Source organism: Homalodisca vitripennis, chromosome 8 (assembly GCF_021130785.1).
Source record: "Homalodisca vitripennis isolate AUS2020 chromosome 8, UT_GWSS_2.1, whole genome shotgun sequence".
NCBI lineage: Eukaryota > Metazoa > Arthropoda > Insecta > Hemiptera > Cicadellidae > Homalodisca > Homalodisca vitripennis.
In genome coordinates, this window is record NC_060214.1 from 119,408,997 (window position 1) to 119,428,062 (window position 19,066).

Genomic DNA, 19,066 nt, shown 5'->3' on the forward strand with positions numbered 1-19,066 from the left:
TATGTATACGTTCAAAGTTCTTGACACGTGTGAATATATTTATTCCGTTATGGAGCCAGAAAAAGTTGTAATACATAACACGTTCTCTGAAAACCCTCTTACTATATCGTTTATCCAAGCTCGTCAAAAAAGTCAGAAAGAAGATTTGGTTCAAATTTTAAAAAGTAGTGAAACATGGTCAAAAGTGTTTTATAGATCATAATTTTAATGTATTGGCTTCGGTGTTACAAACAATAGGAACACAGTTGCCAATTTTTCTTACTGTAAAGGTGAAAAATGCTAAAAGGTTTTAATGAAAATTGAAAACCGAGTAGTAAATTCATTACTTTTTACGCGTCCTTGGGTAATATTGGCACACAGTAATTTACCTCGTGCTCAGCTAAGCGAACATTCTAGTAACCATTCGTCGAAGTAGTCAATTTGTAGTGGTTCACACCTTATACAAGATCACGTGATCACATACCTCAAGGCTTAAAAGATTCTCAGCGTTTTAAATGAGTGATTTAAGATTGGTAGTGACTGCATATTCGATTATTTGTACACCAAAGATTCACATAAAGCGGAACGCTTACTGACACCAGTTACTGAAGTGTATCCCTTTAAGGTCATTATTTCCAGCAATGCACGTTTTAAAGCTTCGAAACAATTAATCAGTTTTTTTTTCCAAGTAATTGTGTGCTCGACTAAAATATTTTTATTTAGGATATTACATATAACCTGTTTTTACAACCAAAGATAACCTTCTAATTCAAGGAGTAATTCTCTTAAACTCGCTTACTCCAGGTGCTAATACATTTCCCCTCCCCTTCCATACCCACTCTAATGCTTCCGCCCCAGGCTAGGCTTTGGTTTACCCACATTTTTTACCGGATCTCTTGGTTTCCTCCACCATTTATTTTCCGGTTGTATTTTCTTGCTCTGGAACGTGTTATTGGCGGATTTAACGATACGTTGCACTTCCTCCACCCCCTGTGTTTCCGCTTAAGTGCCAATCTTTATTATGTAATCGTTCTTAGAGGATGATTTTTTATAGGGTCCGTTCCTGTGGATCAAAGGCAAGTAAGAATCGTACACAATAGAGGTGGATTAACTGCAATTTAAGATGGGCAATATTTTGATGTGCCCCTGTACAACCTGTTTGAAATCTTTGCTTGAAGCACGCCTTACCGGCGTAGCTTAAATCCATCCTTTGTTAATCAAATTAATCCAACATCGTTGTTTTTTGTCAAAATATTGAGCTTGTAGCTATATTGATAATTTCGAGAATGTTAATCTGGTAATTTCTGAGCAGTTAATTACAGAAATTAACTTTGACAGCTATTTTATGGTACTAATGAGAGTCCTACGTGATTATAGGAAAATCGGCAAGGAGAAACTCCACGAGAGTGTCTCGTTAACTAGATAGTAGATTGTGGGGGATTAGGAAACCTATCATCAATCGATACACGGATTCCAAAGAGGGATTTCGCACAGACACCTTATAAAAAATTCAATCCCTTTTCCGGTAATTAATAAGATTTGTCACCAGAAATAGTATTGTTGGAAAATTGGCACTGATGAAGTCAGAGAGCCAACAGACTATCAAAGGATTTGTGATCTCACAATTTTTTAATTAGATTCCTCACAGTTATCGTCTTGTATCGATCCATCCTTCCGATGAAGTCTCGAACCCACTGGAGATCTCCACCTAAATAATAAAACAATTTATAAGTATGTGTTAAACCGTCTAAAGAGAATTTTAAGACGAATCAAGAATGAGAATTGTTCTCACAACCAAGACAATGGAACAAATCGAGCAGACTTGGCAACCAGTCGAAAACAATGTTGAGAGAAACCAATTTTTCTGACCAAGATAATAAAACAAATCATTTAGAGTATGTCAACCCGTCCAATGAAAATTTTAGAGGAGCCTAGAAAGGTTCTCAATCAAGTCAATAAATCAAATCCTACAGAGTATGACAAGCTGTCTAAAACAATTTGACAGAAACCATGGATCAAAGTATGTCAAACCGTACAAAGAAAATACGATAGGATCAAAGGGTGAGAATTTTTCTCAACCAAGATAATAAATCAAATCCTACAGAATATGGCAAAGATCATGGTCCAAGAAATATTTGAAAGGATGAGTTAGAGTAGTTTGAATACCTAGCACAAAATTAACAATGCTTTTATATTATACCCAGTGATTGACACTAACCATTAAATTTCATTCAGATTTAAATTAATGGCTGAGTAAAAAAATGATATCCTTTTATATGACTACTATATGACCTTTTAGCAAGGTACGAGGGCGTGGATGTTTGTAAATCACGTGTTTTTATTGCTGATATGGTGCTATCACTGCTCCCCTCGCTTATCAGTGCACGCGCATGTTAATACCCCTGTTAACTGACACGCGTGCGGCCAGATACACCGCAGGTTGGGAAGATCGTGTCGTGTCAGAAAATAAATACATTGGCGTGCGTGTTCTCACTTCTGGCACATATTTACAACCACGTGGTCGTCTCATTCAAATTTCCATCCTCAATAAAGCGGTAGTCTTTACAGAACGCCGTTGAAATTTTGGAATGTTCTAATGGCTGTTAAATATGATGAGTTTCAAAGTGTTCAAAACTGCAGATAATACGAGTGATCCTATTTTGGAATGGTCTAATTCGACATTTCAATGAAATCAAAAGAAATGTATTTATCATTTCGAGTATACAATAACTGAACAATTAGTTGGTCAGGCTTGTGCATTTTCCATATGATAGATTTTGAATTAGTTTTAAAATTTAATTGGCTTTTTAAAATTTTGTACTAATCCATTTTGTTGTTATTCTAGGTGAGGTGTTTCTGCTCTGATCTTGAAAACCCGTGAGTTAACTTTAAAAAATTGTCTTTCGACACACGCTTTACAAAGATTGGTATCCAATGTGGCACGTGATTTCGTAAATGTAAATTGTAAAAAAATTGTAAATTTACACTCTTTGCGTGTTATTTTGGAACGACTATTTTCACCATTTGTATAATTTTTTTGTTACTTATTTAATTCCAAATAAAGAAATTACAATTCCATAATAAATTAATTTATACTATATTTTCTAAATGTGATTAAAACGCAAACATTTCTTAAAATATAGGAAAATAGTATCCACATAGGCAAGCCTGTGCGTGGGTACGAGTCGTTGAAAAAAGATAGATCGACCTAAATTGCTGATAAGTTTTAATCACATATATTACTCAGATATATAGCATACAAAAAACACACATACGCACATACATAAATACACAAACTCCCCCCCTGTACAGTAGAGGGAAATTAAAGTAAATTATCGGGCCTAGGTTGGTACAACAGATAAGGACTTTAGGTAAAAAAGAGAAACAAAAACAATTACAATTTGTTTAAATATACTGTGTTTTTTTTATTATTTTATTTTATCATCCATGTGCAGGTTTTTAATCGTAAATGGCATTTTAATTTATTATACTAAACGTTTATAGGGCAAAATACTCAAAAGCCATGAATCTTCCCCGGGGATTAAACCTGTGATCTCTTGGCTAGAAAGCCGCAACCTTACCTCTACACTACGGTGAAGGTCTTTCAATATTGTGTATTGTATTCCATTCAGCCATGATTATGTTCCAACTTGCTCATACATGCAACATATTTAAATAAAAACTCTTTTCACTGTTCAATCATCATTATTTAAATACTTTTAAAGCTGACATTCGATTTATTTTGAATATTATACCTGGTGACAAACTGGGTTCGCTCAAAAACCGGAGTGAGTAACGGTTTAAAACGTCACAAACGCCTCCACTATATCAGGTGGTAACTAAGCGGGGTGCTAAACTGGTAGTGTTTACAGCTGATAGTGGACATACGCGTTATCAGTGCAGTCAGGCGAGGTGATAACGTGATAACACCCCTTCCCCCACCCCTCGATACTCTGTCGCTGTTGCTGTCATGGACTTTGCATGTGCACTTTACCCTCTCCTCTTTTATTTTGCAATTATTAAACTCATTCGTGTTCACTCTGTTACCACAAAATTCCGAATGTACACTCTTGTGATAGAAAGATTTCTAGTTAACTATTGCTCTAGGAAATATACTCCAATGAATATTAAATGCGAGGATTTAAACAAACTTGCATGTTAAAACGGTGTAAAATGGGGCTAGAGCATTAAAGTTCATAAAAACTATTCCAAAAATAATTTAAGCTTTCATTTCTGAGATAGCAGACCTTTCTTAGGCCATCCCAAATACATATCAACTCATTTTTGGATTTTTTGTAACTACACTAAGGACAAGCTTACATCAGGTCACACACGATTTTCAGTATTTTGTTTCCTATAGTAAAATATTTGTATTTCCTATAGTATAGTATTTGGAAAGGCTCATATTATAGTTCTTTTTGTTGTTCTTTCCAAAGTTATGGAAAATTTGCTTACTATTTTTCATTCTTTACATATGTTATATTTAACTCGTATCCACGAATTTAAAAAACGTGGAAAAATATGATATAATTTAATCTACTTATTAGATAAACAGTCGATTGTAAAATTAATTGCGAGAATTTCTATAAAGTAGTTTTACTTTGGACATTAGATTTCAAAAGTAACTAAAATTATCATTGCAATTATGAAACCAACCTGATATGTAGACTGTACACATTTTTTCCTTTACTAAAACTATTAATGCAGGAAGGGAATAGGTTAGTTTATTCTATTTCTTTAATCGTTTTTGACAGTGGCGGGATTTTGAAGGCAACAGGATTAATTGAGTAATGCCATCGCATACTGATACAAGAATTCAGCAAAACTACGTTTCGAAATCTGCAATCTGGTTTCTTCTTCAGGAGGTTAATTTAGAATTATATTTTTAAAATGTATTAATTCGTTTTCACTTTTTACATACTCGTGAAATTCAAATTCATCTAGTATACCCTCCAAAGTTAAAAGTGTAATAGGACTTCGAATATTTTCCATCGCTATGTTACACAATGTTTACACAACGTTTCGAAGGTCGAACAATATTCTCTTCGTCAGGTGAGAAGATACTAAGGAAATAAAATAAGAAAAAAGGGGGTGAAACATACCCGACACATACCAGTATCCCATAGGACGGTAGCTCACGAGCGTTTGCCTTCTCAGGCAGGAGTTCGAATTGTCAACAACTTGCCGAACTCGATTAAATGTGTCCCGATGCTGAAGGCATTCAAAGCTCGTCTAAAAACAACATTGATTACACATGCGTTCTATAGTATAGACGAGTTTATGGCACACAATTGGGAGACCTCTCAATTGGCTGACTGACCGGGGAAGTGGTGGATCAAATCGAATGAATAAGAGAGAGTGAACGCAAAAATTGTATGTATGGAAGGGACTTCGATGGTAGAACGAATGGAAAATTTAGCTCGATATACTTGACGATTGCTATAACATTGTTTTTATGTTCTACGCAATAAATAATTTATTATTATTATTACTTTCACCTGGGACGTGTGATAGTATTTTTGGATTCTCATGTTTGTGACTTGCATCCTGTATAGTGGAAACACCTACAAGCTTGAAACATTCTCAATTGACGAAGAGTTTAGATTTCAACCCTCGAAACGTTGTATTACACATTTTTGTACCACAACTATGACAAATGTCCGAAATCTTATTATCCTTTTCGACTTTCCATGGCCAAGAAAAAACTTCAAACAGAGGTTACACACTCGTTTAACTCTGCATTTTTTGTACTTGTTCTCTTCTTTCATCCTTCAGTTTGTTGTACAGGAGCGATGGCTTATTCAAAAATTCAACTGTAGCCGATCTCCAACAAACGCGGGGATTAGGCCTGTAAGTCTGCGCTGGTCTGGTCTGAGGGATCGGAACCATCAGAAGAGATTAACTCGCAACTGCATGTGGGGAAAGGTGGAAACGAGCCAGTAATGAAACCAAGCTTAGAGCGGTGAATATTCAGGGTCTGGACAGAGGGACCGGAGGAGCTGATCCGCTAAAAAATGCGGACGACCAAAAGCCGGCCCGGGGCAGCTTAGGGGGGCAAGCTTATTATTTTTTGTCATCTTTCCGTTTGCGGATTCTAAAAGACTTGCCCGAGCCCGTAAGTTCCTTTGGTCAACGTTTGTCAGAGTTGTGGTGAAGGGGTGGGTATAACTACCTAACGTTTGATACAGTATTTAAACCGCCTTTTCCTGCACATATTCTGTACCGTATGATCGGGTTTGTTTCTGGTCTCACGGTACCAAAACTTTAAAACAACAGTGCCCTGAATACTAAAAATTGAATTGAATTTCAAGTTTATTTTTTAACGCATACATTACAAATTTATCGTGAGTGTTTAATCCATATAAAGAAATGTTAACTCTGGAAAACAATAGAACATCGGTGACTATTGGTTAGTATGGAACGCGTTACACAATTAGTGGAACATTTGTTAAGGTACTTTGGAATATAACACTTGTATTAGGAAATCGGTAAAATAAATATTAAAGTACTTCTTAATACAGTATAAATTATTTTCACAAACGTGGTAGAGTGTTGCCCTAAAGGGTACAGAAATTACTGTCCACTACTTACCGCTTTCTTTTACAATTAATTAAATTCATTTTAAAAAGAACGTTTTCGTGACATTTTATTCCAAAAATAATTTATCCAACAGACTGTTGGCCAACTATTTCGTTAGTAATGACGACTATTATCTCTTTATTTAGTTCCTTGGCGATGATGTAACTATTAATTTTCAGTCCGACTGTTTAAGTGTATAAAATTTAAAAATGTACTCTGAAATTTTTTGAAATTTGATATTTTTAACCCTTTCGATACCGTACTATTTCAAACCGCATCAAAACCAGCGCGGTTATTAGGAACCGTCGGACAAGACGGTACAAGATGGATAAGATTTTGTCCCTATACAGCACAAATTAGCGGTCGGTCGCATGTTCATCTTGGATTTACCGTTAAATTCAATGAGTGCTCGAGTTAATCATAAAGGTATGATCTACACATACATAAAAACACTGGCTTTGCAAAAAAATAAGGCTCACAATATTTTCTGTTTTTTTTTTTTTTTTTCTAAAAAACATTGAAAGTAATTCTTGTTTGTGACAAATGATGCAGTATCTGCTGATTTCGGCGCAGAACTTACATACAATTGGCCCTTAATCCAGCATCGCTCCACTGGCAAGTGCGTCCCATGACTTCGGGGTTGATTATTTCCGTTGTGGCGGGAATTAGAGCCAATCCGTGAGTTACTTACCAAATTAAGTGCGCCCCCCTCCGGGTCAACCCCTCCTTTTACCACCCTGCCTTCCTTGTCTTTAGCTTATTCAATTAAGCCCAAGTACGTATATTTTACGCTTATTACAATCCAGCTTGCTAATCTCCATTACTTGAACCACCTGTTCCTGGTGGCGGCTTACTATTTGTGATGTTTTTAATGCTCTTGGACGCGATACCCCCGACCTCTTCCATATTTTGAAGGCCGTTTCCGCCAGCTCTCTTGTACAGTGTTCAGTTTTCAGGCGGGGAAATTTTTACCTTCCTTTTACGAAGGAACGAATTAATACTCCTTGCTGTTATTATTTTGAAAATCTTTAAAAATTTAGTCTTGCAGACGGCTGTCGGTTTACATTTTATCGGCACACAAGCTGAATTTTCTTCACATCGGTAGATAAATTTCCCAAGATAAAAGAAGTATACAGTTAGCCGCACCAGTTTTGGCGGAGGTATAAATAGAAGTGTATCAAAAGGGTTAAAAATATGAAATGATTATTTTCTCAGACCATATTTTTTCTTAGCTTGATTATTAAAAACGAATTGACAGATCTGCGTCCACCGTACATAGATCCTTAAAGTGGAGACTTCCAGACCCTATATCTTGTCACCTGATGGAGTATAACTGTTATTTATGTATCTGTTGGTTAGTTTTCAGTGTCCATAATCTAAGAATAATATATTATGAGAACAAATTATCGGTTCGTATAATAACCTTTTTGGTACCGACCTATTTCAGCCTCCACCAAAATTAGCATGGATGACAATCGATTTCTCTTTTAGGAACAATTGTTTTATCGATTTCAGAAGAACAGTGTTTTGTTATTTTACAGAGAAAATTGGAATATTAGTATTTCCCTATGGATTACTGATGCTGCAGCACTAAACCGTATTCTTAATGTTACTAACTTTTATCTTAGTTGATGACTAAATTAATTGCACCTTTCGTCTATGTAAAAATTTTTCCATCGTTTGAATTTTACGATTTTATTTATATAACACAAGTCGTATCTTATTATTTGCCTTATTGGACCTTTCAAATTCAAATACTCGAATGTACGAATTATACACGATGAGCTAAATAACGAGGAACAATTTTTAATTTTATTTTAGTTGGGCAGTGAATGTCTGCAAATTATATAACCGAATGATAAATCACTCGAGGATGCGTTTCTAAATTTGAGCACTGGAATATTTACCGGTCACCGGTCACCGGTAACCTGTCGCCGGTTGGATCACGGCAGTTCCTCGTACACTGCCAACACCGGAATAATTAACAGATCTGTCAGTCCATAACAGGTAAATACTTAACAGGTCCCGACCGGTGCATCAATATTCCACATTGGACGTTCAGCAATGATTCACCGGCCGACTGACATGATCGGTCACCGGCCCACCGGTGGGTCGGTAGTCCCTTGTCACTCGGCCATTCAACATGGCGTCCCCACTGCCGCCGCCGCTGATGGGATAAACTGAAGCGGTTGTTCAAACATTCACCAGGATACGCTGGACGCTATGGTACTCCACTGGAATTTCAGGGAATTATTATCACCTACAGTTGGCAACAATGAATGTGTAAACGAATCACTAAGTGATACACCCAATGTGTTTCAGACTTTTACTACTGTCCCGAATAGAACATTGCTAGCGCAGGGTTTCAAATTTTTCCTATTCAATTATTATCAAACTACACAACCACTCTTCATTGAGAAATCGGCTGATCATCCTTAATATCGTGTAGCTGTATGTACGTCTGTGCGATAACTTGATAAAAAGATTAGGTACACACATGGGTAACTTGGGTACATACATTCCTCCTGGCCCAAGTAGAAACTATGTCTATTTTGGGGTAAAAAGTACAATTTAAATGTACAAATAAAATTATAATACTTTTACTTAGAATAACCATTATGGCCATGAGAAAATAAACACATTTGTAAACAAACTGTGTAAACTCTTGTGACATATCATCATGTGATGACGTTCTTTGTTGGATAAATTGGTAAGACTCGCGTTACGTTCTTGCTTTGACTCTCCAGATAACATGGTCTTGCATTCATTGATGAGTATTAAGCGAAAGAAAATTTTGTTCGGTAAAGATAGTTTTATTATATAAAACACAGATAGCACTACTATACTTAATGTTTTACTCAGGATGTTTTAATCCGTTTAAATCTTACCTCAGTTTTATTAATTTTTTTTTTTCAGATGTTGAATAGTTTTATGACAGTCAGAGTTTACTCAATATAGCGTGTGTTTAATAATTTCTGTAGATTCTGCCGGATAGCGTACAACCATAAACTTTCATGTGGGTACAGATTTCAGCATTTGGTCTAATATCTTCACATAGACTGATATATAGTCAAAGGTTCAGTCGAATCTTTATTTTCTACGAAATATGCAACCACGGAGTTATAAAAGGGAAATAGTTACCATGAAATGCGTTAAGTTACGGTAATGTAATATTTTGTATTTACTTTTTAGCCTGCGTATATTCAAACAGATTTCATCGGACTGTCACATTTATGCGTAACCGAAGTGTGAAAGTTAACCCGATCGGACATTTTATCACTTGCTTTCAGAGTGGCAAATGACTTCTCACCTTTTGAGGAAAGGGATGAGGTGGAGGGGGCGCGATTTAATCCCTTACAGAACACCTTGCGTGTGTCGAGTATTACAGATACGGTCACAAATGTGGCGGGGAATCAGGGCAGGGTGTGATCACATGGGGTGCTGTTGGGGGGGGGGGGGGGCGGTACAGTGCAGCGACAGCCCCCCCCCCAAATTCAAGTGCCCCTAACAGAGCCTTGATTGCTGCCCACCTGGTCTTCGTACGCTCGTATAAAGTTTCAATTTGGGGCGTGCTGACGCTGCAGCTCGCCTACCGTAATTGCATGGGCCGGTAAAAACCGCGCCGGTTAATATGTCGACCGGTTAACCGGCGGTTGTGGCAGCGCACTAATACTGAACCGTGTTATTGCATTATCATTGTGTTCCATATTGTTTTGTGCCCCGCAACCGTTCGTGTCTTGTTTTTCATTTGGTTTTTACTCAGCGTAATGTAAATATTCCGGTTTTAAGCTGTTGCCTTCTTAAAAATAATATATGATTTTCCGTAATATTCACTTTGATTGGAACGCTCCACTACTATTTTGCATCTTAAAAATGAATTTTTCGGTGAACATTGACCGTGATGGAACTTCAGTTTTTGCAGTAACAAGCCAGCTGTTGGTCTATGCTATGGAGGCTATGCTGACTATGTTTGAGAGAATGATATTTCTTTGTAAATATTTGTGTTATAATTGAATAAAAAATTCAACACGTAGTACTCACAAATGGGAACTACAATACAGGAGTTGGACAGTTGTTACATACAAGAAATATTTTATTTTTTTATTCGGTAACGACTCAAAGTCGATTGCAAAAATTATATATAATATATTTCGTAATTATATAGACTCGCTTTAAAAGCTGAACTTGAACGCACATCACAATAAATCGATAAATAGATAAATTACGATAGTAAATTTAATATATGTTGATGCTCGACTGAAAAGCGTTTCAACAAACTGAGTTAAAAATAATGTTTTCTTTGTATTCAACACATAACGGTTTAGTCTGCTAGACGATATCCAGTTTCCATTGTATAAGAACACTTACTTTTTTTGTTAAGGTATGTGTTAATTTATCGTAAGAGCCATTAATCGTCACTGGTTGTAGGTTAGGTGAAAATCAAATTATGGCGATATTCAGGTATTTACAGGTATTTAATTAATCTGTGTCGTTAAAAACTTTGGCGTGACTATTAATTACATATCCGTTATAGGTGCGTCAAATTCAAAATAAATCATACGTAAACAAGTTGTTACTTTAAACCCTTTCGCTACCCGAAATTGTTGAAATTGTTGTTAATTGTTGCTTTAGACCGCTAGCCGGGTCGATCAATTATTTTCTAATAGGAAATTCCTCAATTGATTTCGAGGTAGACGTTTTCTTATACATACTAATTGGTTTGGGTCTCACGGAAAATTAACACAAACGCAAAATGAAACGAATTTTAATCCGTTTGCAACTGAATCAATACCTGTCCTAAATGGTCCCCTAAGAAATAAAACAGTTTTTTTTTTTTATTTCCCTAACTAAATTCATTAACTTTTGAGACATTTATGAAACAATTTTCGAGGTACACGATTTACCCTGTTTTATTTATTAATAATAACACCTCCGAATGATGACAACTGTGTGTTGGATTAAAATCCGATTTGCCACTAGAGGTAGAAGAAGCGCGGCCCACTTGTCCCAAAGTCGGGAAGAATGGGACAAGAGAAAAACAACCATAAGTCAAATCGGTGATTTGGTTTTCATTTCAGTCACAGCGGCATGTGCGGAATTCCTAACGCGGCCTTAAAAATGATATTTCTTGGCGGCAGAATCCTTACCGGGCGGGGTGAAGTGGGTTTCGAGCGCGAGTGGTCGGTGAGGTGGGGGGGGGGGGGGGTTGAAAAGAACTCGTCGTACAACAAATGTGAAGAGGTCTCTTCCCCTCCTTTTTCTTGCGGAGGTTATTTATTGTAACGCTCCCTTCCCCGGCGACCTTCCTTACCCCTATTTCACACCCCTTTACTTTTTCCGCTTACTCGCATAAAGGTGCAGGAATTTATCGGCGGATTTCTGCAAAATATCGGGATCCAGTTCACAACTTAACGGGGGCCGTTTGTTTTACGGCACGCTGCTTTTTATTTGGCCGTGAGAACGTAATTCCCGACCGGCCGGGTTTAAAATGTTGCCGGTCCGTAATGAAGGGACTTTTATTACTTCCCTTTAGTTTAACGTCGGTTAGGAAGTTAGTGCGCGGATAATTCGCCGTCCGGTACTTCATTATTGGAACAGCGTCGTTAGAGGATGCCCTATTAGCCTAGATTATAGCTTAACTTCTGCCACTGGTTTAGCTCAGTAAGACGGTTCGGATGGAAAATATTAACTCGGCCCTATGTTTGTGGGATAGGAAAATACTCCTTGCCTGCAGACGTTCTTGTGTTATTCCGCCTTAAATTATGAATGTGTTTGGCCGCCAAACCTTTCCCATAACACAGTACTCAATAGCATATGTAGATTATTTGTATAACTGTTGAGGTTATTAGTACAATTAGGGTAAAGGGGTTAAAAATTGCGTTGATGAATACAATAATTGTATTTGAATATACATATTTTATGGAACGTCAAAGCATGATAATATACTCTTTGATTATGTGTCAGTCTATATGAAGGTTTTGTGCCCAATGCTAAAATGTGTTGTCAGTTGAAACTTTGTATCTGCAAACGACAAACGAAGGAAACAGCGATTATAAATAAGTTAGGAAAAGTTAATTAACACATGTTGTCTTAAGTAAGCTCTGACAATAAAATACTCAACATTCTAAATTTATTTCATTAAACGTAATCAATAAAAGATTAAAATGGATGAAAAGTAGTTTTACCGAACAATATTTTTCTCACAAAATGCCCATACGGATGCAAGGTCTATTCTCTGGAATTTAAAGCTACAAACTAAACAAAAACTAAAAATAGTGAGTAGCGCCTTCAAATTCTAGTATCGCAATACCGGCACAACAGTTCTGCCTCCGTTTTGCATTCAGCTCCTTTACTGGCAACCATCTTGATTTTAACTTCACAATAATTACCATATTCAATTTCACACAAGATTTCTCTCTTATTTTTGGTCGTATAGTTATGAAAGATGTCTTATTTCAAAAACAAACTTAATCTTTTTTATAGTTTTCTAAATTGTATTTTGTGTTGGAAAAAAACTCTCATTTATCTTTGAATATCCTGTATTATATATTATTTAGGAGAAATCAAATAGCGTTCGGCCCATATTGCCTCCGATTATTTTCGGAATATATCAAAGATAAAAAGTTTTGACATCGTTCTTGTAGGTAAAAAATCAAGGCCGTTAAAAGGAACGGTCGGCGAAATAAAATCCATCTATTTATCAAGACCAAATGCCACAAAGGCAGTATTAAATTAAAATATTGCAGTTTTTTAATAAGTGTCCACTTTCCAAGACGAACTCTACAAGTTTAGAAATCCCCAACAGGGTGCACAACAACGTCTTTCAATGCCCTATCTTATCGTAATTCGATTACCTATGTACTTGTGATTTACCTTCTTCGCTTGTTTCCTTTGAGGATTCAACAAATATGTTAATAGTGGACGCAATCTTGCAAGGTAAAATGTCGTGGTATATTTTGAGGGCGTAAAACTTCTAGAATAGTTGCTTTCTGAATTAACACAGTTAGTGAATCAGTAATCGCAGAAGTATCTCTTCAGCGTTTCCACGTCCCTGGAAACATCGGTGTTGAAACAGCCGTGGCAGCTATGGTGTTTACTCTCGCCGCACTGCCAACGGCGAATCTCTGTTGATTTAGAAGCAGACAATTTAATACCCACCGTTTGAAAGGAAATAAAGAGAACCGCGTTATTCGGTTATCATTTAATTAAGAGTAACCTTCTGTTGCTGTCTGCCGCCTTATTTTCTCCCCCTTTATCGAGAGCGAGTTACGCTCCTATCTATTAATACCGATTTATCTCCGTTCCTCGCCGCAGACTGGAAAATTTCGACGTCTAAGCGCGAAAACAGAAAATGTTTTAGGAATGGTTACAATTATTTTCGCAACTATCATTGTTTAATTAAATTAATGGAGGAGATGTGGTATATAGGAATCGTCCTGTCTTGCTTATTGTCGAATGGTTATAAACAGAAAAATAAAACGTGATCTAGGGGTTTACGTAACAATAAATACTTTCCTACTCCTCACTCAAAACTCATGATTTGGGCGAAAATTTGAATTAGTCCAAAATTTACAGACATTATTTTTTAATCGTAATCCAAATTTTGAGAATTAAAACGTTAATTACAAAATGTCAAGATCTTCAGTAATTTTATAAAATGATTAGATTATTTTACATCTCTAACAGAGTTAAAATCCTCGAGGTTTATTTTTGAGTTATTAGAGTTTGTACCCATACATAGTTAAGCTTTATTCAAAAGTTAAAATAGGATTTTGAATTTTGTTCACGACCAGTTACTAAATAGGAGTTTAATTTGCCCAATCAACACCTTGTACATTTTAGATACGTATCATAATTCGAAATTCAGCTTGCGTTAAATTCGTTTCTTTTTGCGCCCTTTCTAGCAGAGCATCATAAATTGGAAATTTCTATTTGAATGTTTAGAGTTGGCGAGGCTGCCTTGTTTTAGAAGCAATTCCTTGCAATGCTCTGGTACGACGAACATTAATTTTTTATGTAATAAATATCTCATTGTTAGGCATTAACTCTTGCTGTCAACTAGGGTCTTTTACCCCGTAAGAACTTAGGTGATCGATTTTAGATTTAAAAAATATTTTTTTAAATTTTGAATTCTTAACGCTATAATATAACCAGACTAAAAACAGGAAAAGTAGAAAATATATTTGTAACTCCTCGAAGAATTACATCCGTTTAAAGCAGAAAATTCGAGCAAATTTGTAATGTTACTCAAATAAAAATAGCTGAAGATAAAAAAGTGAAATGTTTACAGAATGTTCTTGGGTTATAGCTTCAGTGAGCGACATATTTTTTTTTATTTATGACTTAAAAGTTTTATTTTTAAAATTAAATATAATTTAAGAAAATTGCATAATATTAAATAATACCAAATACATTTTTTATGAGTAAAAATACTTTTAACTCCCATCAGCTACTTTACATGTATATACTGCATAAAATTCATATCCTTATCTTCAACCGTTTTTCTTTGGGTCAGATCATAAAGTTAATGTCATAAGATTCTGTTTCAAATTCCTACTATTTATTTCATGTCTTCATAAATAATATATGTAACTAAATTTGTCATAAAAAGTTCGAACCAAAATCTAATTGCACTGCCATTTATATCTGTCATATTTGTTCGTATTGCAAATTATTTATATAAACAGGTTTTCTCGATCCCAAAAATTAATGTACAATTTTTGCATTGGCCATAATTTAGATTTTTCGTGTACATTTTATGTACAGATCCTTTAGATGTAAGGATATGCATTTTTTTGGTGGTAGGTTTATACACAGTTTTCTCAGACCTGAAAATAATCAGGTCCATAAACAAAGACCTAAGAGAGGCAGAGAACTCCATCCCCCCCCCCCCAAACGTTGCGGTACTCCCTCGGGCTTAAAGTGGCATTTAAAGGTCGCCTAGGCACAATAATCCAACGAAAATTGCTTTTTCTGACTCCTCAACCTTTTATAAATAAACAAATACTCGGTGTTACAACATTATCGAACATTTCACTTTGTGACGTTTTGTGTTGTTACAGATGAGTATCTATTGTGTGCGTAAAATTAAATGTTATATTTTACATTATTTTATTTCCTATATTCCAGTAATTTTAAAAGGAAATGTACTTTATAGTTTATAAGAGTGAACTTTTGTTTGTGTAGCATTTTGGAGAATTAGCAAGTTTAATAAACTGTTCAGAGAACAAAGCAAGGAAACAATGGGGTGCAATAAGAACAGTAAATAAATTTCTAATTTGAAGAAGGTAATATTTGAATGGGAAACTTTAATATTCAAGTCGTATTTAAGTTTCTCTGTTGCATGTTTTCAAATAGCTTCTATTTATGCACACAAATTATTAATGTAACGTAAATGTATAATGTGCATTTCCTCGCTTCTTGTTTTTTTAATACACAATTGTTGTTATGTGTGTTTCAGTGTCACTATTGCTTAGCATGTTTAATTCTTTGTTATCATAAAATTATAATAATACATAAAATATTTAGTTTATATTGTTTTTATGTTACAGAAAAATCATGTAACATATAAAGTACACTTATATATTTCATGAAATTAAGTTTAGAAAGTTGGTAACCATTCGGTAACTACAGAATTGCTGTTGGTCGCTTACAGACTGTTCCTGTCAATGTTTTAAAAATACATTGACCTATATGCTACATTTACTGAAATTCTGCGAACACTACAAGATATGTCTAAATTTTTTAATATAAATTGCTTTCTTCGCGTAGAAGTTGATTAAAATTGAGTTTTAAGAGTTTAAAGAAACATAACTGCTTACATTTTTCCAGCCATAATGAAGTTTTCGTAAGGTGGTTCAATCGATTTTGGATTGTAAATTTTTTAATCTAAATTCATAGCTCTTTGATAACTTCCATAAATAGAGGAAAATTCGCACCGCATGAAATTATAGGTAATTAAAGTAGGGACTTCAAGCAATTTTGCAATAAGGTGATACAGGGGAAGTTGTACAGTATGTACAAGAGTTGTAGCTTCAGGGATTGAAAAGATTTTTTATTTATAAAAGATAATTTTTATGAAAAAACATATTTGAAAACACGCCGTATTTAAATTTATATTTATTAAAATAATATCATTTTCCAAAGTATTTTATGCATATACTATCTGAAAATATAACTATTTTCATAATATAAAATGTCTGAATTTATCTTCAGCCTTTTTTATGTGCTTTGATCACATAATTGCCTTCATGTCCTACTTCACATATTTTAATTTTATATGGAGCGTTAAAGGTTAATTAATTTAACATAACAAACCTTTTTTCAAACTCAAAATCAAGCGCAACACCTTAAAGTGAAATCATTGCAGAATTGTACCCCCACTTCTTGTCTACTTCTGTGACGTCACCGACAGACGTCGGAGAGACAGACGGACGGGTGGTGGCGACAAAAACTGCCGGTACGACAGCGACAACGACAGAGGCGACCTCTTCCAGACAAATGATCACCGGTTTGATTGATGCACTTCCGGTTGTATTAGGAGTGGACTTCCTTCCGCAGCGCCGTCCGGCTGATTGGTGCCGATTGTAATGCTCTGATTATATCAGTCACTTGCACTGACGTCAGCAAAAAAAACTCAATCGCCGTCTAAGCGCTCTGTCGATGAGAAACGAAACATTGTGGGTTTCTCCAACTGTATTAATTACTAGTACATTACGGACAGGATATGGTTTTGGTAGAACTGTTAGCCATACAGAAATTACGATTTCCTGACACTGTTTCTGTTCACTATTGCAAATTCCGCAAAGCGAGTAAACGAGTTTGTTTTCATCAGACAAAATTAAATTATTAAAATAATTCAACCCGAGGCCTGTAGTGAAACGACCTTGAACTTTATCCTATAAGATCAATGTCAAATCTCAATCAATTTTGCGACTTACAATTTTGGTTGAATAATTTTGGAAGATATCTCGTGTTAAAAGAATGATCAATATGCATTCCGTTTTCTTGTAAAATGTGTACTTCAGACTATTTAAACAATAAAGTACAAGAAGGATTGAGATTTCTTTGAGATGTATAAGATATCGAAAAATCTAAAACAATAGGTTTGGATTGATAAATTATACGTTTAAATTTAAACATCTCCCAAAAACAAGAGCGTGATAGAATTAGTAGTGAAGAGGGAGTCTAAAATCAAATGGTTTTCACTATAGCCGGTCGATAAAGAAACTTGCTGTTGTAACACATCTCGGCAACCACGCGGCGTAGTGTACTGGGTACAGCGGTTATCGCAGGATTATCGAAGTCAAGCAACGTCGAGCTTGGTTGTCCCTTGGATGGGTGACCGCTGAACGATCCTCTGCTTGTAAGCATCTCACCGCCGGCCACCGGTCGTGGTTAGGAAGTCACCTTGAGCCTTGTACCAAAAAAAGTTTCAGCTCTGAAAAAAGACTTAATTTCGATCTATGTAGAGCTTGCTGCCATTGTTAATATCCACGTGACTTTAATTGTCGGTATTGTTCTACCACGGACTTGGCCAATTTGCTTGAAAAGTAAATTTATTTTCACTAACTTGTGGATTTATATTTACACATCTCCGTATTTATTCTTCATTTATACATAGTCGACATCGATTCATACCATATTTAATAGCACACTGGAAATACTTTCATTAATTAGACTTGACGTAACGTTCCTTACTTTCCGGACAGCGTTACCTTCCATATATTCTTGCTTGTCATAAATCAATTAAATTACTGAGTCTCTTTGAAAACCTCCAGTCAGCAGACATCGACAACCATCGACATCTACATCGATATTTATACTTCGATAATTACAAACGATGGCGAAGTCAGTTAACGAATTGCAACTGTAACAGTCGACTTCCAGAAAACCGTAGAAACAAACTCACCAGTACTCGACATTCAGAAAGGTGTAATGTGGATAATAATATGCAGGAGCGTGTAATGTGCCATAAACCTTAGTCATGATGTTCCCTCTGCAAGCTGCAGGGGAGGTGTCAAGTCATAAACCTTACACCGTCATGTCCGCGTCACTTACTAGTAACTTGCGCCCCAACACTCTGCGCGTTAATTACTCTCGCAGACTCCTTGCCTTCGTTATCCGCTTTTTACAGATCATCAATCCCGTTTAACTGCTCTCCAATCGATTTCCAGCTTATTGTCAATTTATTGTCTATCGATTGCCGGTTGTTTACAGCGTATTTTAGTTTTTTACTTTAACGACCCGATCGGACCGTTACTCTGTTGGGTTATTACGATGGCTTTCACGTTCAAGGCTGTTGGATTTTGATTTTATACAGAATTATTAGTTTATTTTACACCGGAAAAGTTCTCATCGAAAAGTTTTGTATGGATCTTGTCTTATCACACGATTCCAGATTATCCGAATTTGACGACATTAAGGTAATTCGATTGAACAAAATTCGGTTAATGACGAGTAAAATACAAAATTATACTTTTTGTAAGGATTTGTCTTAACAAGAACA

The 19,066-nt window shown here is 35.7% G+C and overlaps 1 protein-coding gene across 12 annotated transcripts in view; it reads left to right on the forward strand.

Moving 5' to 3' along the window:
• Window positions 1–19,066, forward strand: part of LOC124367080 (RNA-binding protein Musashi homolog Rbp6) — a 1,248,673-nt gene that overhangs the window by 1,148,155 nt on the left and 81,452 nt on the right. The window lies entirely within an intron of this gene.